We start from the raw sequence: 25,277 nt of genomic DNA on the forward strand, positions 1-25,277 counted from the left end.
TGTTAGAGGTAAAGCAATTTTATTTGAAATTTATTAAGTTCAGTAATGTTAAATGAAAGCTGAAAACATCCTATATGTTCTTTGCCATGGCGTCTTTATTATTCTCATTTCCAAGTTATGTATGACATTGTTCCAATTGAAAAGAACAAATGATCCATTTATTAAGTGTGCAGTCAATACTTTTCAAACTAATAATGGATAAGCACTTACAATAAACTGACATCAGTAAAAGGTTGCTGAAGTTATGCATGCTTTTCCTGTGTAGTCCCAGGAGCCCAGAGTATTTATTACCTGAGAACAAAGAACCTTAGAGTTAAAGGTAAGTGACTGTGTATGAAATGGCCAATCATAAGCCTAATAAAACAAGAAATAGTAGAAACACTGTCTACAATTTGCCTCTGGCTAGACCTGCTCTAAAAGTCAGTTTTCTTCTTCTTAGCCTCTATATTTCTTTGGTCTTTCTCAAAATGAGGACATGCCTAGATCATCTATGTTTCTAACATAAGCCACCAGGATTTTTCCCTACTGTACAGTGATTGATAAAAGTTTACAATTTAAATCTGATTTAAATTGTCAACATATTATTTAAAGCTTTTGCTTCTAACAATCTTTGTGCTTTTTTAACCTTTAACCTTGAGGAAATGTTACATTATTATATTTTTATACTGGGATTAGAACTTCAACTTCTAGTCTTTGCTTTTGAATGCCTTCTTTCTTTCCCATTCATAGCCATAGTATATTGGCATTTCCATATCTAAAAATGTTGAAGAACATTGTCTTTTATATATGTTTTTTAAAGCTTCGATTTATACTCATTAGCATTTCATAAGACCATAAATTTAGAGCTGAAAAATATTCTTGAGGTCATCTAGTCCAATCCCCTCCTTTTGATAGTAGGGAAATTGAACCCTGGGAAGATCTCACAAGTAGGAAATAGAGACAGCACAGTACATTGAATAGAGCTGCAGCTCACTAAACAGCAAAAGTTCAATTCTGTCTCTGTTGCTTAGTATTTGTGTAACCTTGGACAAATTATGGAAACTCACTGGATTTTCTGATCTGTAAAATGTGAGAAGCTTAGAATAAACGACTTGTAAACATCTTTCCATTTCTTGTTGCACAATACTAAGTGTAAGAGAGAGGACTTTTACCCAGGTAATTCTTAGAAATCCATATATGCGGCTCGATGAATAGAACACCAGGCCTAGAGTCAGGAAAAGCTGAATTTAAATCTGGCCTCAAACACTTACTAGCTGTGTGACTCTGAGCAATTCATTTAATCCCTATTTGCCTCCATTCTTAATCTCTAAAAATCCACTCCAGGAGAAAGTCCTTAAGTTCTCATCAAAGTGGACATTTTTCAGCAATTCTTTTGAAGATACCAAGAGTTATTTATATTCAATTTAAGATTTATAGTGTACTATACATATATTATTTCACTTAATCTTTACTACAGTGCTGTTGGTAAGTGCTATTATTGTCACCATGTGGGGAAATAGAGGTTGAGAGATGGCCACATATAGTAAATGCCTGAGATGGGATTTTTTAACTCAGGTCTTCCTGACCACTCTTTCCTTTGTCTTATTTGCTGACTAGAGGTTTGGGAACATGAAATTGCTTTGTAAAAATCAGTCTGTCTTTTACTGAATCAGGCTCATGGTATTTGTTCCTTTTTTAAAATTTAGCACCAGTGTGTTTTGGAAGGCAATTTATTAAAGAAGTCATTAGTAAGTAGTATAATTAGTAATGTTTAACTCTCCAATCACTTTCTGTAAGTAAATGAATTTGAATGATTCTAATAAAACTTTTGGTTCTTGGGATTTGGCATTTTGAACTTTTCCTAAATGCTGTAGATTTTACCTTTGTTACTTTGTTAGAGTGCTTAATGCTGGAGAGGTAGAAAACAGTAATCTGTTTTTCCTGCAGACAATGAGTGGTAAAGCCTGCTTAAAGAATATGGATTCTTATCATTTTGTAATTTAGGATGCCATGACTCAAGAATTTTTGATGATTTGACTTTCATAATAACATTTGTATTTTCCTCTATTACTATTTATGCTGATTGTATTGCAGTTCATGATATTTAACACATAGATCTTCAATTAATATCAATTGTAGACAGCATGACAGAAAAATAGCGGCTTTTCTATATCATGTTGTATAAAACATATCTTACTCAGAAACTGGATAAATGGAATTCAAATTTATAGACATCTTCCTAATACTTAACTAATACTTCCTAATAGGATACAATGAATAACAAAAACTTTGATCTCTGCCCATTAAGAGTTAGGAATGGCATGTTAAGTTGAATGTAGTTATGATGACAACAACAATGATGATGATGATGATAACTAGTATTTATATTGTGCTCACTATGTGCCAGCCACCGTTCTGAGTGTTTTACGATGTAGTGCCTTAATTTGATTCTTACAACAACCTTTTATTTTACATGTGATGAAATTAATGCAAACAGAGATTAAGTGACTTTCTGAGTCACAAAGCGAGGAAGTGTCTGTGGCTGTATTTGAATACAGGTCTTCCCTATTCCAAGAGCCCAATGTGCTATTCACTGTTGCTAATAATAAATTAGAAAATGTGCTGATGCAATTTTTTCTTCCTTTCTTTATACCTATTGTCATAGAGTATAAACATCCCAATATGCCAGTTAATTCTGTATGTGGAGTAGTTTCAAGAAGCCCTTGCTTTCAAATATCCCTTTTCATAGCTGTAAAATATTAATGACTATTATCATAGGACTTGAAGGCATTTTCTAGTTTCCTACTAAAATCAAAATACCCCAGGAAAGGATAAAATCCCAAGATATAGTTGATGGTTAGATGAGAGCAAACACTTTCTTATGATGAAACATAGGAGAAGCATGAGAGATAGAGAAAGAGGAAATTCAATAGAGCCTGAAGACATCAGGGGACAGATATTTGTAGAACTGGAACTCAGGTTTTCTACTGGCTTTGATTCAAGGCCTCAATCCATGACAAAACGTTGCTTACATTTGAAAATGTACAAAGAAGGTTTGTTGTTTTTCCTTTGTTCTGGAAGAGGACCAAATAAAACATTACATGCAGTTGAATTGAATTTAAGCAAGGAAGGGCTGTGCAAGGTCACCTGCCTCACTTTCCCATCCAGAGCCATCTGATTCCAGTGGCCAGATACAAATCAGGATGACTAGTGATGTCATGGATGTAGTGGGAGACCTTGGTCTTTTTAAGCTAAGGTCTTTAACAGGTTTCAATTTGTCTAAGGCCAGGCCTATTCAGTGATAAAGGTTAGGTAGCAATTATTCCCCCATTTCCTCCCAAAAGAAAATCTAAATAAGTAAATCTAAGACAGGAAGGCCCTCAGGGTTTCTGGGTAAGGTTTCAGACTCCTAACAGGTGCATAAATTTCTCCTGTTGTGAATGAAAATAAAATAACTGGAAAAACATTAATTCAGAGCCTATATTATTTATATTATGACGGATAGTCTCATTCACTTGCAAATCAATGTAATTATTACATTTGTAAATTGGTAAATAATTGAACTTCAGCAATGAATAATAAGATATATATGTAAACTGCTGTATATTTTAAATATGTTACATCCCACATAGAGGTAGCTAGATGGTCAGGAAAGTCTGAATTGAAATCCTCCTTTTTATCTTACTAGCTGTTTGATAGTAATCAAGTCAGCTAATTTGTTTACCCCAGTTTCCACAAATTATAAAATGGGGATAATATCAGTGGTTCTCAGAGTATGTCTAGAGAATCCTGGGGATCTCTGAACTCCTTTTAGAAGGTCTACAAATTAAAAAATAGTTTACATGTCCAATATGGTAAATATCTATAAATATAATCCAGATAAACAAAAACGCTTTGGAGAGAATCTCAATAATTTTTAATACGATAAAGATACTGAAAACAAAAGTTTGAGAACTACTGATAAGGATGATTTGTATGATTTGTAAAAATCAAATGAAATAATATTGGTAAAGCTTTTCACACAGTGCATGACACACAGTAGGTATTATATAAATGCTTGTTCCCTCCCTTTCCATCTGGTTTCAATAAGTTGTCTTTTTTCTTAGGTCATTGAGGCCAAAAGATTTATCACTAGCAGTCTTGCCAATTAATCAGATTAGGTTGGTCTGCATATAATCTGTCAAAGCTAAGTAAATGGTGCAGTAGGAGCCCATTGGGCCTGTTAGCAGGAAGACCTGCATTCAAATCGAGGCCCAGAAGATGAGAGCAATAATAATACTGATGTTCTGGTGTTTTTGTGAGGATCAAATGACATATTTGTAAAGTTATTTTTTTTTAAACATAGTGCCTCTCTTGTATTTAATGAATGCTTGTTTCCTTTCTTCCTTCAAAGAATCCATAACCACTAACTTAATAATTTCCTTCTATTTATTTTATTTAGTACTTAAGATGCATATTTTTCTGTATATACTCAATACATATACATACATATCTTCTTTGATATAGTTTATTTTTTTTTCTTTATATTCTAGCACCTACCATAGTGCCTGGCCCAAGTAAATATCTATTAAGTGTTTGTTGCTTTAGATCAAGTGTATTCTAGTGGATAATACAATATATGAATATCATTTTTGTACATGCTAGCAGTAAGTTTGTTTCTTTATAAAAAGAGCTGATCATCACAATGAATTGCAAATGTCCCCAATATCCCAGTAGTTTTGGGAAGCTTGTGACCCATTTTTACTTGGAATTATCTGTTTATTATCTGTGAACTTCATTCAGTTCAAACCATCAAATCACTGAGAGGTTCTTATAGGGTATTTAGGCGCCTTCCCTGTATGATACTTGATGCTCAACATATATTACTGAAGTCGAGCAAAAAGCAATAAGAGACCATATGTTTGTTTAATAAATGGATGTTGAATTTAATGGTAGTAACCAGCTTCTGTTCTTGCCTGTGTCTGAGGAGTAAACCACAGACCTTTTTTGTCCTTAAAAGAGGCACTTCTGATCAATTTCTGAGCATATAAAAGCTAAAGTCTCAGGAGGAGATTCAGTGAACCAAATAAATAGATTATTTTGAGATGTCCCCCAAAGTTTAAATTTGTTAAAAAGGAAACATCCTAACATGAGTTTTTATACAAATTTACTAATTTCCAAATAGATTTAAATTCAGAGTAGAATTTTATGCCATATAATTATTCCCTAGAAAGAGAAAATCCTGGGCAGTCTTTTCTCTTTGTATAATTATGCCAAGAAATCATATTTTTTATCTATAGAGTACCTTAGGCTAGTGTTTTGTACCTCATAGACACTTTATTTTTTTCTGATTTCTTGAATTTAATCAAAAAAACGGAATGTAGTATAGTATAGTAGTAGTAAGCCTAGATTTGGAGTCCAAAGACCTTGTTTCCCATTTATAATTCTGCTACTTCCTATCTCTATGAGCTGGGGGGGACATCTTTTAATCTCTCTGACCTTCTTTCCAATAGAATGAATGAAGTGGCTAGATGACTTTTCAATTCTACATTTTTGGATCCTGTGATCATAGCAACTGACTGACATATACCTAGTAATGTAAGATTTGCATAGGTTTTCTGTAGATTATCACGCTTGATCACCAGAATGACTGTTGTCAGATAGCAAGTGAAAGTATTAGTTTTCTCATTTAACTGATGAGGAAATGGACAATCAATTTCCTTATATTTAGTCATGTGATCTTGCCCAAGGCTGTATGACTTGGTATATTAGAAATTCTCTTTTTCTGGCCTATTCAGTGAACCCAAGACTATCAACACTAACTTTTTAAAATCCATCTTGGGTTAATAATAGTTCTTTACAAGTTTGAATAATAGTTGTTGAATTGAGTTATTTTATTTATATTATGAACTTCATTCTTCAGGTGGAAAAATCAAAACTCATAAAAGTTAGGTAATTTTCCCATTTTTTTGTGAGCTAGTTATTGGTCTAGTTAGCAATATAAAATAGGCATTTTGAATCTCTTTCTATTAAAAACTTATTACCTATAATTTTTAAATAATAAAAAGTCTCAGATTGCCTTGTTTGCATTCCTGACTCATTTTCTTTCCAGACATTCATGACTTTATGATTCTATAATTTTAAAGTTATACTTTAGCAAGTCTATTAAAATGTTGAAGTTAGGACAATAACTTAATTACCAATAGTTTAATTCCTAATTCTGACAAGTATTGTACTGTGGGTAATGTTGAAATGAGATACTATGTATAATTTATATATATATGTACACACACATATATTTATTTTTAGGAATATACATAAAATTTATGACTACATATATAACATAAATATGACATGGAACACAAAACTTTATAAAATTAAAAGAAGGCAACATATTTAAATTAATGCTCTCTGCCATATAAAATTATTACTTTGTATTTAATTATTCAGGGCTTTTTGTAGTCTCTCTGTAAACTCTTCTACCAGGTGATCTAATTACCCTTCAGAAATGAGATCTTGCTCTTAAAAGGAAATTGTTTCTAGTTTTTTGGGAAGGTTTTCTCTAGTTAATGATTACTCCAATTTGGTCTCCTTTTAAAAGAACAAAGAAGGGCAAGTACAAATAAATCAACAGTGCTATATAAGGGCAGAGAAGGACTGTGTAGTTGTAGTGGATAGAGAGGTTGATCTTGAAATCTCAAGACGTTCTATGTGAACATGGGCAAATTATGGATCATCTCAGTAACTAGGCAACTTTCTAAGACTCTAGGTTTCAGGGAAGTGATTGAGTTGCTTTGGTAGAAGGGATTTTCTCCAGCACACTTCCCTACATTAATAAAATCATAGGTCTGTACTTAAAAAAGTAGAAGAACTTTAGTTCCTTGAGGGCAGAAAGTGCTTCATTTTTGCCATTGCATCACCAGCACCTGGCACAATGTGTGGCACATAGTGGGTATTTGATAAATTCTGATTGAAGTGAGCTAAATAGAATGTGTAGGAAGAAGGATAAGGTACAGGGCCTGAACTAATGATTCCTTGGTATGGGGAACTTTGTGGGGAGGAAACACCCTTTACCAGTGCATCTCAACTCTTCCACTTCTTCTGTAGCTTAAGAATCTTGAAGAGTTGTCTAAATGATTTGAACAATGAAATAAATGCTTCTCACCAAAAAAGCAGAAGGTTATGAATACCCTTGAATTCCTAGTTCTGAATTCCTAATTCTGAAAAAAAACCAACAGAGTTTTAAAAAGTACTGTGCAGTTTTGAATCGATAATAGTGAAGTAGAGAATTGGTACCCAGCCATTAGACCTCTTTAAACTGCCACATCATGAAACACTCTAGATATTCTCCTTCGGATAGCATCCTCCTGAAACCATAAGCTAATATACAGGGAATAGCTTATTGCCATCTTGTGTTTTTAGTCAAAATTATATATTAGTATAATTTTTACCAATATAATATTGGTATAACATTTGTGTACTTATTTAATAATATCCAACATATTATAATTATTCTTTAGCATTGGAGGCTGCACAAAAGAAAACTGAGCAAATTTATAAATTTGGGTTCTGATTACACTTTTGTTGTGATCAAACATATCAATTCTCTTAGTGTAAATACTGCTTTATATCTCTGTTAAGTGTCAGCTTGTAAAAGTGTTGGCTAAGCCTTGGCCCTGTTAAGGAATGCTAAATGGGTGAAATTCAAGCACATGTTAAGTAACTCGTAGTTATAAATAGACATGCAAAAACAAATTATTTAAAACATTTTTTTAACAAAAGGATTATGAAGAAAACATGAATACATGCATTGGCTAGCCATCTTTTTTCCTCTTATAGACATCATTTAGCATTTAGTCTTTAGTACTGGCATCATTTCTGAATATCATATTTCCCCTGATGTTTATACATTCTGTATTTGTTTTCATTTTTACACATGTATGTCAGGGTAGGGCAATTGAATTGAAAGGGATCATAGAGACTTTTGAGGCTTTCCCCCCCTTTTTTGCAGGAGAGGAAATGGAGGCCCAGGGATGCTATGTGACTTGCACAACAATATATATAATATTGACAAAAGAAATACAATCTTTCCAAATAAGATCAGGAGCTACAGCTGAACTTTCTAGGTGGAAATACACATATGCACATACACACACTTATACATACATATACACACATGCATATATGTATGTACATGTAAATATAATACAGTCTGGAATTTTCCCCAATAAATAGAGGATCTGATTACTATTGAACATTGGGGTGTTTCTTTAAGAAACTCAATTCAACTCTTTTGAAAACAAACTCCAATTGCTCAAGGTTTTTCTTGGGGCTCCTTAATCCATTGTAGTCTCAGGCCAATGAAAGGCTACTTTGAAAAAATTTACCAAGTTATAAAGAAAATACTTTTTTAGGGTTTTTTGGACACTGATATTGTGTAGTAATTACATTTTATGAGCTTAATTAAATAACATTTAGGTAAAAAGGCCCTATAAAGGGGATTGGAGATTAGGTCCTTGAGCCAAAACAAAGGCAGTGCTTCCTCCCCTCTCCCCACCTCTTCTCTCCACCTGCTTGGAGAAAGCTGTATTTCTTCAGACAGCCCTCATAATTGCCCTTCTGTGCCTGATTTGGGCCTCAGGAAAGGCCCACAGCATCTGTAAAGCTGGCAACAAAATGGTATTTCCAGGCAGGCACAGGGTTGCTGAGGAGCGAGCCAATCACCAGCTTTGTCTGAGCAGCTGAGAAGTTTGCCGTGTATGACCAGGGTGTTCAGTAACAGACCTGAGCCCAGAGCACAGTGAGCAGAGCAGAGTCAAGCAGAGCCCAGCAAGTGTTAGGGTCAATATTTATAGATCACTGCCTTCTGGAGCCGCCTCCAGGAGAGGGCCAGGGCCAGGGCAGGCAGGCATGGAAAGAGAAAGAGCCTTCAGTGCAGGGGAGACCGCTTGGAGTTTGAATTTCCACTGCTGAAAAAATTTTCTTTTTGACCATGAGGTTCAAGCTTTCCCTGCTGAATCATAACACTTTCGCATTGAGCTATGACAAGGGAGGGGAAAAAAGCTAAAAGAGCAAGTCTGTCTTGAGTCAGAAGGTAAGTCATTAGTGGAGTCTTCACTTTCCCTTGCTCAGCTCACTGCTGATTGCTGTACTTTGGGCTGGTGCTCTGGGGTTAGACTAGAATAAGAAGTCATTGGTGGGCTGGATGCCTGATGGAAAAGGGCTCTCTAGGCTGCCCAGTTGTGGGTACTGCCCTATCCTTTGTAGCAGTGTGTAGGGTGTGGGATGGAGGAGAGGGGGAAACATCTGAATTTTGAGATTGTATGCTATTTCTGATCAGAAAAACGATACCAGTTCCCCATCAACATCTCTCTTTGGGGTTAGAGGGGAGGAATAGAAATAATTGAAACATCAGAATAACCAGTTAGTAAATCCCTCCTAACCCTCCAGCTGGCATCCAAACATACCTGAAAATAAATATATAAAAGTTTATAGATTTAAAATGTAACTTAAACTGAAAACTGAAGACTAGAATGGGATATTAGGGGAAAATTTGAGAAGTTTTGAGTATGTGTAGTACACATTCTTTCTGAAATTAAATTAGGAATGTCCTTCAAGAGTGCTAAAGTCGATAATTGGATACTGTTTATTGCATAGATTCTGAGCATCAGGCAAGAGATGAAGTTTCAGAATAATCTTTTTAATCCTTAGATGAAAGAAGTTCCAAATGCCTTCGTGCATTTCTCATGTGTACTGTTGACATGATTGTCTCTAAAATATGAGAAAAGAACCCTTCCTCCACAGAGCTTCCCCCCCCATCTCAAATATAACTTAAACATCACACTGTATACTCTTAATTTCTTTGATTTTTTTCAGTTCCAAATTCTAAAAATATTGAAAAGTTCAGGGAGAAAATTCATTTAAATGTATTCTCATATTAACAAATCCTAAAATATGTACATTTGTGTTTATGACATTTAGTTTTGAAGATATATTACTTCACTAAAAGAAAGGACTATATATACAGTAGTTATTAAACATTTGTTTGATGAATTATCTCCTGACCTTAGCTTCAACTAAGCTTAAGCTTCAGCTTTTTTAAAAATTAAAGCAATCTGTAATTGGATATGTTTTCATTTTTACATTATGAATGGTCAGTGATGATGTCTTCAGGAGGTGGAATTAAATGTAGTAATTCATTATTCAAACTAATTCCAAAATATTATGTTAAAGTTTCCTTGAACTTAGAGCTCATACAGTTCAGTGAGATGCACCAGAAGAATGGAACAGTACTTTGTCTATTATTAATCAGATGGCAATGCATTTGCTGGACCTGACAATATTTAATAATAGTTAGCATTTGGATAGCCCTTTAAGGTTTGCTGAGGACTTTACAAATATTTTCCTTATTTTATCCTCAAAGCAACCCTGACAGTAGGCACTATTATTATCCCCATTTAACAGATGAAAAACTGAGGCTGAGGCCAAGTGATTTGTCCAGCTAGTATTAGAAATTTAATCTTCTGTTCTTCAGGTCCAATGTTATCCACTATGCCCTCTAGTGTTATGAGATACAAACATCAGATAGACATACTAGTTCTTCCATAGGAGGGAAAAAAAAAATTTTATAAAATAGTAAAGGTAAATTTAACTACTTTTTTGGGGCCAAGGAGCTTAATAAGGGTAACAAAAATCAATTGAGGATTTAAAATAACATATCTATCCCCTCATTAAAATACTTAAATGTTTTTTTAAACAAGTTATCCTTTGAAAAAATATTTCATTTTTTAAATTTTGGAATAAAGGGATTTTTTTTTTTTGAGGAAGAAGGAGGGGATCAGGGTCAAGATGAAGCTCACCAGTGTGTCAGTTTCTGATTTAGGTCATGAAGATTTTGTTAGACAACTTTGACAGGAGTATAGGAAAGCATAAATAAGGGATGTATAGAGGAAGATAAGGATGAATTGTTATCTGCACTGTTGAAAGGAGTTTCCATGTTTATGAGATAACCGATCCATTGGTATGTATACACATTCATAAACATAGAAACATACATATATGTGTGTGTGTGTGTGTGCGCGCGCGTTTGCTTTAAAAAGCTGAAAATGCAATCATCACTAACTTTGTCAAGCATTTCTCTCTTAGAGCAACTATAACTAAACTAAAAAATCATCATAGGACATCATTTTAATAAGCAAGCTTTTATGTACTTTTACAATCTTTGCATAGGTTCTTACTGTTTTTTATTCCCTCCTCATTTGGCTCTTTTGTCATATAATTCTTGAGGCTAATAGATCAAAACCTTTTCTGTACAGATGGATGAAAGGCTTCTTAGGCGAGCATACAAGTACATATTTCAAAAAAACAGCCATGTGGTTTTGTACATGTGTTTCAGTATGAGAATCAAGGCAGATTTGCAAGGTAGTCAAGTTTGTCTTTAGCATCTCCATTTTCCCCTTCCTGTAGCCCACATTTCCTCCAATGTCTATTCAAGTATCCTACATTCTCATGCTTTTTCAGATCTTCTTGAACAAAGGGAAAAGATATAAGCTATCTCAATATGTGTTCATTGGTATGTATGATTTTGGAATAGAAGGCTTAATATATTGTTGAAGGAATTTCAAGCACTAAATCAGATTTATGATGGACATTGACATTCTTGGACAAAAACCCTTCCATGAGCTTCTGAAATAGTCATCTTTATACCATCCTACCTCCTTCAAGAGACCTTTCCAGGTCCTCCTTTTCCTTTTGTGCTACAGCATTCCTTTTTTGGAGAGGTGGATAGGAAGCAATTTAATTATTTTATTAATGAGGTCAACAGGTTATTAAATTTAAAAGAATGGTCATTTGTGCATCTCTTAGACCAAAGACAATCAGACCAAAGACAAACATTTCATCAAGGTTTCTTGAGATTTATGAGGGGAGACAATGTGAAAAGAAAAATGGAAAAACGGCTATTGCTGGACAAAAATCAATGAGGGAAATCCCCTTGGATAACATTAACAAAATCAAAAAGGGCAGTCCCCTTTGATAAGTAGACCTTTCAGATAAAAGATGCAAAGGGAAAAAATAGATGGCTCCCTTCCTCTGGAAACAACTCCCTTGCTCTGGTATGGTCTGTTTTTCTCCAGCCTAGAGCATTCTTTTTGAGATTGCCTTCCATTAATTCTGTCTCTCCTTCTGTCTTTCTATCCTTTCTGTTCTTCCTTTTTTCCTTTCTCTCTCTCTTGCTTCCTTACTTTTTTTCCTCTGTCTATTCTTTTCCTTCCTTCCTTCCTTCCTTCCTTCCTTCCTTCCTTCCTTCCTTCCTTCCTTCCTTCCTTTCTTTCTTTCTTTCTTTCTTTCTTTCTTTCTTTCTTTCTTTCTTTCTTTCTTTCTTTCTTTCTTATCTCAATTTATATCTCTGGTGTTTAGCATAGTGCCTGCCATATATTAAGTGCTTAATAAATGCTTATTGATTATCTGATATCTGAATAACTGCTTACATTTTTCATTTTCCCTCAAAATATCATCTGTGATATAAACACAATCATTGTATTCGAAAAATGTCTAAAAGTATGGGCATAAATAATATAATCAAACATTTATTGATAATAAATTATAAACAAATTTATTTTAAAATAATTTTGGCACACATATATAATTTTACCATTTATTCAAGACGAAAGGAAATTCCCATACTAATGAGATAAATATACTTGTTTACTTTTACATAAAGAATTAAATCTTGGTGGAATATCTGATATCTTTTACTATTGACAAATGTTTTTGCTTCTCTCACATTCAGTTACATCCCATAAGGGCCATTATTCACAGTTTAAGAAGCTTTGTGTCCACTAAGCCACCTGCTTTTGGTGGCAAGAGGTCAAACAAGTTACTGGAGTTTGACCCTATAAGTATACCATTTGCCTTCCAGTATTTGATGGGTAAACATAGGTCTTTGACTAGCTTGGTCCTGTGAGAGAATCCCTACCTAGTTGTTGTTGATTTAGTTTTCATACATTTGCCTTGGTCCAATTTATCACACTGACTCATTGTCATTTTAGGCCTATAATGAGAACAAATAGATTTGAACCCTGAAGTGTGTGTGTGTGTGTGTGTGTGTGTGTGTGTGTGTGTGTGTTTATTTCTGATGTTTCTGCCATCTTCAATTAGAATTGGTAGCAAGAATTTCCTCAGTTTTCCTGATTAATCCAAGTTACATTAGTTTGCTCATAGGTTGTGTTCAGCATGTTTTCTCTAAAATACTTTTTATCCTTTGGAACTTAGTCTGTATCTTCATTGACCTAATGAGAATTCATTTATAATACCCTGGTTTATTTTTATTTCATTCTTTTGGAACATTCATATATGACGTATGACTTTTAATTAGCACAAACATTATCCAAGGGCTCTGAGTTGGAAAATTTCATATCAGTATCTGTACTGATTAACCGGCTAATATTTTATCTGAGCTAGTTTATTAATATTGCTCCTCTTTTTAACTTTTTGTTTCCTGCTTTTTCTAAAATTGTGATTTCAAATTTAGAATGCAAAGTTGCGGTATGATATAACAAATTAATACTTTATTGGATAAACTAAGTATTTCTACAGATGAAATCCTCCTCCTTTCCTTGTTCCATCTTTGTAGCTTTTTAAACTTCATCAGCAAAATGATATATCTTTATTTCTAGTACTGGTTTTGTCCACTAACCTTGAGATATAATTCTGTATGTATTGTCAGGGCCTCGTAGACCAATTGAGCCTGACAATAATAGAGAAAGAAAGCACGGTGACCCAGGACATGAAGTTCCACTGAACTAATTCAGGGCTCTTTGAATATGGATTTTTTTTTTCTTTTGATATGAGCCAACCTGCAACCTGAAAGTCTTTTGAGTTAATCATTAATGATTGAATTGGAATTTGTACATATTCTTACTAATAGAAAGAGACAATTCATTTTAGAAAAAAAAAATCCCCTTTTTTATTACAGGTCCAAGTACCTTGATCTGTAATCTCAATATAAAACAAGGCTATTATAACTTATCTATCTGAGCCCTCTATGTTGATTAAATTTTCTTGGATTTACAGTGTTCTTGTACCTTATATTCACTCCAAAAGGAAAAAAAGATAGAAATTGACTTATTACTATAACTGAAATTTTTTCACTCACTGTATTCTCTCTGATGCTTGGGTTTCTTCTAATCAAAGTGGCTACATAAACCCCCTCCCAGAAGCATAGAGATGTGCATATGTTATTTTTAATCTCAGATATGATGTCATTAGAGCAAGGAATATGTTTGAGAAGGGATGTGTCTGAATAATCTTGGGCCCTGAGGTTTGTATTAGTTCACTTTTTAGTCATTAGAAGATGCTTGTGGCAAACTTCAGGTCTTACCTGCTACAAGTTTGGTTTACTTGTCTAACATAGACTTATTTTAAGAGATGGAGGAGCATGAATCATCAAAGAATATGGAGTGAAATGGAGGCAGAAAGAAAGTAGATTGGATGTTATTTATTCATTAGTCCTTGATGAGTTTTGCTATAGTGTACCAAATTTCCACTCATTAGACAGTACTGGTGCTATTTTAGCCAAATTGTAATCACAAAGTACCCTAAATATTAATAAAGAAAAAGAAATACTATCCAGATGAATTAATCCACAATGCTCCTCTTTACCTAAATGCTCTTCTGCTGTGTTCAAAACTATTCATGGTAACACTCATTACCTCCTGCCTAATGAATCTATTCCTTTCATACCAGTTAGAATTTAACACATGACCTCATGTAATAGTGAGAACAAGAACAATTTACTTAAAATAGAAAGCATTGTGATATTAAGGAAGTATCGAATGACAATTAGTATTAAACACAGGAGGCATAATTACTGTTTTAACGTATCTTCTCCCCTCAGATAACTCAGGTTATGAAAGTCTTAGTTTCTGATCAGGGAAATTCTCTGTCCCCTTCTTTTGTAACTTATCCTTCCTACCATTTCCTCTCCCATTCTCACTCTCATGTTTTTGATAGCTTCTATATAGAAATATGGTAGGCAACCACTACTATTAAATTTAAAACACATTTTTGTTAGCCCTTTTTTTTAAAAAAAGTGGTTAGATTTCCTCTTTTATTATTCCCTCCAAACAGCCAATTTTAAACTGGATTCTTAAAGTGGAGTCTTTCAACGTAATTAAAAAAAAAAAAAACTATTTTGTTAATTATATTTTGATACATGATCCATGATACAAAAAGGTTAAGGATCCCTGATTTATAACCTAAGAATTTTTTTAAAAGATTAAAAAAGAGGAAATACAAATCAGAACTAAACAACATTCTGGAAAAAATTAACATCACATGTGCCATTCCATATCTCTGGATCGCCCTTATTCCCTTCTTATAAAGGAGATGTCTTTTCATATACTTTTCTTTGGGGTCAATTTAAAAAAAAATAATTTTTGCGACATTCATTTTTATAATTTTATTGTTGTTTTTCCATTGCATTATTCAATGTATAATACTGCTGTCTTTATATGTGTTGGTTTTCTGCTTCCACTTTCCACAATGCTCTGTAGTCATCATATTGATTATTTCATATAGGACAATACTATTCTTTCATATTTTGTTATCTCCATAGTTGATAGGCATCTACTTTGTTTCCAATACTTTGCTCCCAGAAAAAAAGTGCTTTCTGGCTATGTGGAGATTATATGTTTGCTTTGATAAATTTCTTTTTATCAGTGACCTCCTTGAAATGAATGCCTAACAGTGGGATTTTTGGATTAAGGAATACATATTTTTAGTCACTTTATTTGCATAATTTCAAATTGTAATAATCACAGCTCTACCAATAAACATTTTTAAGCCTATCTTTTCATAGCCTGTATAATGCTGATTTCCTTCAGTTGTCATCTTTGCCAGTTTAGTGGGTTTGAGATAAAACCTCAGCATCAAAAAATCTTTAAATTATTTAATTAGTTTTTAATACACATTCCTTTGTGAATCATGTTGGGAGAGAAAAATTGGAACAAAAGGGAAAAACCATAGGAGGAAAAAATACAGAAAAATGAAATTAACATTGCTTGTCTTGATTTACATTAAATCTCCACAGGTTTGGTTTTTTTTTTTTTTTTTTCTGGATGCAGATAACATTTTCTATGCAGAGTCTATTGGGATTGACTTGAATTAAAAAAATATATATATATAAATATACATATATATATATATATATATAGTTTTCTTATTATTCATGATTTGGAGCATTCTACCATATGGCTATTAATAGTTTTCCATTATTTTAATAATTATTCATATCATTTGAGTGATTATCTGATGAAGAATGGTTTTGTGTGTGTGTGTGTGTGTGTGTATTAGTTGGTTATCTTAGATATCAAATTTTTATCTAAAAAACTTGATTTAAAAATGTTTTCTCCCCCCCCCCCCAAAAGAAAGTTAACTGCTTCTTACCTTAGATATATTAATTTTGTTTATTCAGGAGACTTTTATTTCATATAACCAAAAATGCTGATTTTTGTCTTTTATTATCACCTCAATATATTTTTTGATTAAGAATTTACATCCTTTGACCACTGAAATATATATGATTGTCTCTTCTAATTTTGGAATGATTTTTAATATTCAAGTAATGAATTGATAATTTATTGTAGAATATATTGCAAGTATATTCTTGATTTCTTATCTTGATTTCTACCAATCCTGGGGTTGGTCTTATCTTGATTTCTACCAAACTGCTTTCTAGCTTTCTCAGTAGATCTTATCAAATTGGGAGTTCCCTACCTATATATTATGTTCAGTATTTCTTATCTTTTTTGTATCTTTCCTGCTGTTTTCAAAATATGGCTAAGTTTAAAGATTAAAATTTAAAATTTCAACCTTGATCTGCTGTTCCTATAAGGCATTTCTCCTCCCTTTCATGAACTTTTTTTTTTTTTTAAATCATTACTCTTATCTTTTGTTTCCCTATCTCCCACGCATTTCTCATCTCCTTGCAATTTGATTTACAGTATTATTACTTCACCAGTGGTGGTATTTTCTCAAACTTTATACTTTTAACCACTACACTTTTTCACTTTTTTTACATAATTGAATAGCCCTTCAGAATTCTTTAGCTTTCCTTGGCATATGTGAAAATGTTTTATCTTGATATTACTTGCATGGGTGTCCCCAAAGGCTCTGTCCTTAGTTTTCTTCTCTTCTCTCCCTATACTCTATCATGATAATGCCTTTAGTTTTTTTGAGTTCATGTATATATTAAATTAAAAAATCGAAATACCCAGGCCTAGTCTCTCAACTGAATTCCAATCAGCCCTGCTAAACATATCCACTTAGGTGTCCTATTTGGAAGTCAACATGTACAAAACAGTATCCATTGCATTCTTTCTTAAACCCAGCTCTACCCCAGATTTTCTCATTTTTTTGAAGTCACTGTCAACCTTATATTGTCACTGAGATTTCCCATCCCAAAATGTTCCCCTACTATTTCTTTTTCATAACCTTTCATTTCCAGCCAGGTGCCAAGTCTTTTAAATATTGCCGCCCCAGTGCTTGTCAATTCTTTCTTTTCTTTATTCATATTGCCCTAAATAGATGTTTTCAAAAGAAAATTCTGTGTTATTAGGAGAAAAGTTGTCATTGAATGAGGTGTCTGGGAAAATTTCAAAGAAGCTCTGGCACTTTCATTGTTCTTTAAAGTGCATGAGGGCAATTCAAAGTATAGGAAATAATTTAAACAAGTATGTAGAATTATGAAGACTAAGTATGTGTTCAGAAATACAAATGGAGACTATTCTAATTTGTTGATGCATGAAGCATGGAGAAGGCATGGAATGTCTGGAAGGGTAGGGATGGTTCTAGATTATAGAATGGCCAAAATGCCGAGTAAACATAACCAGATCTATGTCAAAGCAAGTTTCTTTCCATACATACCCTAGGATTGGTAAACTGGAAGGTTTGGAATGGGGATGCAAGTGGAAGCTGGAAAAAGTCAAGGAGCAACTTTTTAGAATCAAAGAGTTGATGATGTAGTAAGTATGTGACAAAGAAACATTAATGATTAAAAACTGAAGATCATTCAAAGTAACTGGAGAAACGTTGCTCATGTCTAAGCCAATATGATAAAATTACAATGCCATCTAAATTTAAATATGATGAAAAATTTGAAAGAATAAAAAATACCAGGGGGAATCTGAAAAAAAAGCAAAGAAAAGGAGGCTCTAGCAGTACCAGAACTATTTCACAGAGCTATAACTATCAAAACAGTTTAGAAATGGATAAGGAATAGAATGGTCAAACAATGGAGCAGATTAGTACACAAAATTTGTAAATAGTGACTGAGAAATTGAGAGATCCCAGCTATGCCTCCAAAACTATTAAATTATACATACTCTTTGACTGAGCAATGTGCAACTACATCTACTGCTACTGCTATTCCAAAAAGATCAAAGAAAGAGGCCAAGAACCCATGTACACAAAAACGTTTATAGTTCTTTTTGTGGTGTCAAAAATTGGAAACTGAGAGGTTATGCATCAACTGGAGAATGGCCAAACAAGTCACGGCATGTAAATGTAACACGATGTGATTTTGCTGTGAGAAATGATGGAAGTTCATAGTTTCTGGGAAGACTTATATGAATTGATGCAAAATTAAGTGAGCAGAATTAGAAGAAGAATTTACACAATAACCATAATATTGTAATGATAGTTAACTGTAAAAGACTTAGTAACTGATCAATGTAATGACACTCCACTTCCCCATAATTCCAAAGGACTCATGCCAAAAAAAAAAAAATGTATCCATCTTGAGAAAAAGAAGTTTGATGGTCTGAGTGTAGATTGAAGAATTTTTTGCTTTCCGCCTCTTTTTTTTCCAGAATATAGCTGAAGTGAAAATTTGCATGACTTTACATTTGTAATGGGTTTTCTATATATTGCCTTCCCTATGGATGCTGAACTTGTGGAAACAGAGTGAGAACTTAGATCTGAAAATAAAATAAATTGGGTTTTTAAAAAGTGATGAAGCAGTCCATCAAAACATTTATTAAGTACTGATTTTATGTCATTCACTGCCCTAATCTCTAAGGATACAAAGAAAAAGGAGAAACGAGTTTGTGATCTTGAGAATTTCACAGTCCAGTGGGAGAGACAACATATATAAATCATGAAAGACAAGTTATATAGAAAGTAGATAGAAAGCAATCTGAGAGGGAATAAGAAAAGCCTATGAAAGATAGCATTTGAACTGAATTTGAAAGACAACTGTAGATTGATTATAAGAGGAAGAGGTGGCAAAAAGAAGCTTATGTTAGTGCTCAAGGACAGATAGCCAGGCCAGAGACGTGGATGGAGATTTAGGTGGCTCGTTCTCGATAGAGTGCTATGTGTAGAGTCAAGAAGACTAATTCAGGTTCAGCTTCAAGTATTTAATAGCCATGTAACCTTGCACTAATAACTCAGCTTGTTTATTTCAATTTCCTCACTTGTAAATTGGGGATGATAATAGAATCTATCTGGGAAGCTTACTGTGATCAGATGTTATATTTGTAAAACATTTGGTGGTATACAGTAGTGTACAGTGTTATGTAAATGCTGCTGTTGCAGCTACTGAAGAACAGAAAGTAAGTCAACACCAGATTAAAATGCAATTAGGAAATATTTAACAAATAAAAATACTGCACAACATAGGTAATGTCAGTATGTGGTTTTTGAAGTCAATATACTGTACTCGGGGATCCTTATATATGGTTTAATTCACCACATTCTATTTGAGTCTGACATGAATATTTCAGTGTACGTGGAATAGAGTAATATATGAGAAGACTGTAGGGATTAGAATCGAGGAGAGATTTGATAGTTTTCAGTATTACGATAAGGAGTTGTTTAAAATATACTAGAAACAATTGGATAGCTACAAGGAATGCACAGTTGAGAATTGTTTATTTAGGTATTGTAGGAGGTAAAATATGATCTTGTATCTTCCTTCAGCAATGCTTAAGACCCTGTACACCTTGGTTTTTTTTTTTTTTTTTTCTATATGGGTCCAAAAAGATCCATTCTTTTTGGGGAATTTTGGAGAATTTTCCCATTCTCACCTTGTGTCTTTGTTCTTATTTTGGGGAAATTATATGACAGGAATAATATTAGGTTTTTAGAGAAGTTTGCTCTGCTTGACCCAAGAGAACAGAACTAGGAGGTAGATATTGCATAAAAGCAACTTTAAGCTTGAGATAAACACTTTTTTCCCCCACAGTCCAAGCTGTGCAAAAGTAGGATGGGCTACTTTGACAGAGAGCCGGGTTCCTTAATAGGAAATTCTTGAGAAATCTACAAAGGGAAAAATTATTCAAGAACTTTTGCTGTGTGTTTGCTTACTGCACAAGATCCTCACTTTATACCACCTTTTTACTTTGTTTCCATGAATCATGTGTATATTAATGGGAACATTGCCTCAGGTTATTTTTAATAGCTATTCTTCTTGCTATACCATCTTAGTAATATGTTTTGTTTTGTTTTTTGCTAAAAAGCTAATAATCTGTTTGATTATTGATGAGAAACAAATTGGTAGGGGCTTGTGAGCAGCGGTAATTGAAACCCAACCCCTCAGGGTTATCTCTGAGACTAATAATCAACTGCTTTCCTGGGATGAAAATGAGAGTTTAGGAAGTGAGCTAGCTCTCAGAGGGTGCTATATAGATGAAGCTCTTTGCAAACTTGGAGACACTATACAAATGTCAGATACTATAATGAAGAACCAAGGTTATATATTCTAATTATTCATGATTTAATTGATTTGATCTGTGGATCATTGAAATAATCACAGGGAGCCCAGCCAATTCTAATGTTCTTCAATGCCTGTTGGACTTTGCAATCTTTGTACCCCAAAAGGCCATAGTAGAAGATAGAGTGTGTCTGAAGTAATTTTCTATCCACAAAGATTCTGTTAATAAAGCAAGAGATTTGAAGTTTTCCTAGAGCACTCAAAGTCTGCATTTACATTTAATATTTACTTCAGCTAAACCCACTCAAGGGCTTCAGGCCATAACAGTTTGTTCAAGACCAACGATAATATGTTGGCAGGTCATTACTCTTAAGGATCTTGATTTCCATGGAACCATGGAAAAGGACAGCAATGTAAAATGAGCATACTGGTGTGTGTGCTTGTTTTATTCCACCTTTCTTTCCCAGGTATATAAGTACTAACAAACTAACCCTAACTCTTCCTCCAAGAAAAAAAAATAGATTAGTTGGGTTTGCATTAAGGTCTTTGTATTTATTTTGTGATTAACAAAGGACATTAAAACATTTTTTATTGAGGGAGTAAATTTTTAAATTATGCCATATATTTACTTTATTATTAAGTTTATTCTAATGACATGATATATTCTGCTTGCCTTCCTTAGTAACTTGCATTATGTATCTCCCATTGAAGAAAAGGTGTTCATATTCTACCAAATCAGTTTCAAGTCAAAGACTTTGGTCCCTTAAAAACTTTGGATATCTATAGTATTGCCTTGGTTTAAATGAAAAGAAAGCTTTAATTTTTATCAGAAAGGGAGTAAATAAGGAACACCAGTTAGCTGACTTTGTTCCAAGTACATAATAGTGAATATGTTATACCATGTATTGTTCATTAAGTTTGCATGTGATGTCGATCAAACTGTACAAGAATCCAAGTGTGATATATGGAATAGGTCTGTTGCCCTCTTCCCCATCCCCTTCCAGTATTAACTATCAAGTCACTTCCTCCCTCTTCTTTATTCTGGGATCTTCTCTCATGCTAACAACTTTAGATTTCATTTAATTTAATTCGACAAACCATTTCATGTCAAGAACCATTGTGCTGGGTGTAATGGAAACATGAAAAAGAAAAACAATTCAGTTCTTTCCCTCAGAAAGCTTTAATTATATTGTAGATTCTATTAGGATTTATTCAACAACTAAATGATATGATTTCAAAATTCCCTTGGTACTTAACTAATAAAATGAATGCCCTTGGATATTATACAAAATTGAATCCAATCTTATACCAAATTGTGTAACAGAACAAATAGTTTTACAGTGAGATTATAGTATTTTGACATTCAGTTACACAAACATAAGTTTAAAAAAAATTGGGAAATGTTATCTGTATGTTTAGAGATCCTAAATTTAATTCTTATATTTGCAAGTATTTGGACCATAAATATAAATTTGAACAGACTCCATACTCTAAATATTCCCTGAATTTCCATACAAGTGCAAAGATTGTCTTAAAGATTGAACTATTTGGGATTTTTTTTGCAAGTGATTAAATAAAATGGAACTTTATTCTTGGTATTACCTTGATTATTTGGAAAGTAGCTATTCTTGCTGTTCTCTTCTTTCTTGGCCTATTTGGAAAAAAAATCAATCCAAATGAATTCAACAAGTTTTTAATTAAATGCCCAGTATGTGCCAGGTACTGGTGAATCCCTGCCCTGAAGAAGTTTACATTCTGGAAGTGGTATGGAGGGATGGAAATGCAAAGAGAGCTAAAAAGTCAATATACAGAAATAATTAGGCATAGGATGAACATTCTGACATAGTTGGATTTGAAAAGGCCTGTTGATAGAGGTGGCCCCAGGGTCTAGACTTGAAGAGAGGCAGATATTCTTAGAGGTGGAGAAGAGGAAAAGGGATTTTTCCAACTTAAAGGAAAGTCTGTGCAAATTCATTGAGGTGAAAGATAAAATATTATAAAAAATGTTATAAAAAAGAGGTCTATATATTAGGGAAATAATATAAGGATGTGTGATCATTTTGGAAAAGATAAGTAGGAGACAGATGATGAAGAGTTTTAAATATTAAACATGAGAGATTGCACTTTATATTGTAGGCCATGTTTATAAGGAGGTACTTTCCATATGTCATTTCCCTAAAAGAAAGCCTCAGCAAGGAAATAACCAATGGGAGGAAGGGGCCAGGTGGAGGAATAAACCAGGGTGAGGATGTCAAATCTGTTATGCTATTGACTGGTGAATGGCTTCTGCCTTTCTAGTCTAGGCAAGATGAGAAAACAAAATAAAAAATTTCCAAAAACTTGTAGAGAGAGGTAAAAATCATCATTTGCCAATCAAGTGCAATGAATTCCATTTCAATAAGATATATTGTTATTATTCTAAAAGAAATACTTGAGAGAGCTTTTAATTCTTGTCTTGACTTACTAGCTTAAATCCCTCAAAGTACCAAAGCACATTGGTAAAAATGTTCCAATGTAATGATTTTGAAATTGAACAATAGTTCAATATCTTAGCAAGCTGTCAAGATATTTTTATTGATTCTATATTAATATTGGAGTAGAGGCATGTGCTTTTACAGCTGTAAAAACACGCCTATTACAAAAACAGACTAAACTGTATCACAGGATTCCTGGTGCCAGCAGCATTTTAATGCTTCATTATGGACCCAACATTGAAAGCATCTGTCCTTCATTTAGGATATTATAAGTAAGGGTTTTTTTAATAGTACAGACAAAATTAGAAAGATTTGCACAAATGATGTTTCTTTAGGTTGCTTGGAAAAAGGAGCAAAATTTCTCTGAGAAAAAAATTTCTTAATAATTTACACCATCTGGATTGATATTCCAGTGTCTCCCATAAAAGTAAGCAATCATCTTACAGAAATGACCAGTGGAATCCATGGTCATGACAAGAAAATATTTTTAAAGCATTCCTGAAGTAATATATTTTATAATCATCTTAAAAAGAAGAAGAAATAAGAAAGGAAATTAGGTCTGCCAAGTTTTGTTCTGGTTTTCTTTTTTGACCATATTATTTGATTCGCTTCCTGAGATCCTTGCACAGTGATTTGCACATAGTTATTTCCAACATATTTCATTGTCTATAAACTGTTAACTGGTCAGGAAGTCATAGCTTCTAGGGAACAAATATGTGTTGCCATTGGTGAATTCTGATGGATTACATTAATTTAAAATGTAATATATAAATGTTAAATTTATTTTCACAGGGAATAAGCTTACTGGATTTTATTTTACAGACAATCATATGAAAAGAATAATTCTATTAGTCATGGTCATTTCTTAAGTTCCTAGTTCCTCATGTAGTTTTCAAAAAATTACATTTGTTATTTCAAGTATACATACTGTGGCAGGTAAAAACGATTCTTTTACTTGTGCAGCTAACAACTCTCTCAACTCTTAAATAAAAAGCAGAAGTTTTTTTTTTTTTTTTTCCCTCACTTATATCTTATTCCACTTTGGTAGTCTGTTGAATCATATGGATCCCCTCTCAGAACTACATTTTTAGATGCATAAAATAAAAAATACATAGGATGAAAAGGGAAACCAATCAAATTGAAATAAAATTATTAAAATATGTTTTTTTAAAAAAAGTTTCCAGATCACAGTATTAGAACTCCTGATGTAGATTGTCCTTGGATTATTATAGCTAACAACCACTTAGGTGGGGGTCCTACCTTAAGGTGCTGAGCTGTTTTGAATTTAGCTAGACTGGTTCGCAGGAAACAGTTAACATAATCCATTGTTTGGTTTAGAATCCTTTCAAGCTTGGTTAGTACCTATTCAAGTTTGCAATTCACTGGCACAGTCTTCTAAAACCCAAGGTCTCCTTTAAACTCTTATCAATTATCCAAATAGGATTTTAGTCCTGCCTTCTTTTTTGGTCCAGAACTGTGAGTCTAACTCATCCAAGTAAAGAAGTTTAACACCTACTCAGCAGCTTACTGACTGAAGAGAGTTGCCTGTGGAACTAAGAGGCAGTGTGATTCGCCTAGGATAAAAAAAACAGTAGTTGTCACTGGTGGTCTTGAACTCAGTTCTTGCTGGTTCTTTTATCATTATGCTGGGCGCTCGCTCTCTCTCTCTCTCTCTCTCTCTCCCCTCTTTCTTTCTTTCTCTCTCTCTCTCTCTCTCTCCTGTTTATCTGGATAACGTTTACTTGAACCTGATATTCTTCATAAGTTCAGAAGTACTTTCCTATGTCTTATTTTATGGTGTATAGTTTAGGACTAGGAAAATGAATCTCTTGAATATTTGAGACAGTTTGACCTTTGCAGAGATCCCCCTCCAGGAAAATTTCATGGATTCTAAAAGTGAAAAAAATTATTTGAGAAGATATGTACCAGTACTGACTATTTTCTGGGATATAAGTAGCCATTCTTTGATAATTAAGAACAGTCTTATCTTTTCATATCAACAGTGGTTATAGGTGAAACTCCTCCTTATGTTGTAAGTGAAATATCCATTCCCTCTATTTACAATTCTTAGCACAGTTCCCAGAACATAGTAAGTACTTGACATGGGTTTTTGATGATAATATAGATTTATG

General features: G+C 33.4%; 1 protein-coding gene across 2 annotated transcripts in view; it reads left to right on the forward strand.

The window, feature by feature from the left end:
• The window catches only part of BMPR1B (bone morphogenetic protein receptor type 1B), a 281,872-nt gene that overhangs the window by 59,685 nt on the left and 196,910 nt on the right, over nucleotides 1–25,277 (forward strand). The window contains exon 1 of one of the 2 annotated variants that reach the window (XM_031942995.1): nucleotides 8,635–9,052. The exons of the other annotated variant lie outside the window; for it this stretch is intronic. The gene's annotated coding sequence lies outside the window, so the exon portion shown is untranslated. Of the gene's footprint in view, nucleotides 1–8,634; nucleotides 9,053–25,277 lie in introns of those variants that run through there. 2 annotated transcript variants of the gene reach the window in all.

The sequence above is a fragment of the Sarcophilus harrisii genome, chromosome 6, assembly GCF_902635505.1.
Source record: "Sarcophilus harrisii chromosome 6, mSarHar1.11, whole genome shotgun sequence".
NCBI lineage: Eukaryota > Metazoa > Chordata > Mammalia > Dasyuromorphia > Dasyuridae > Sarcophilus > Sarcophilus harrisii.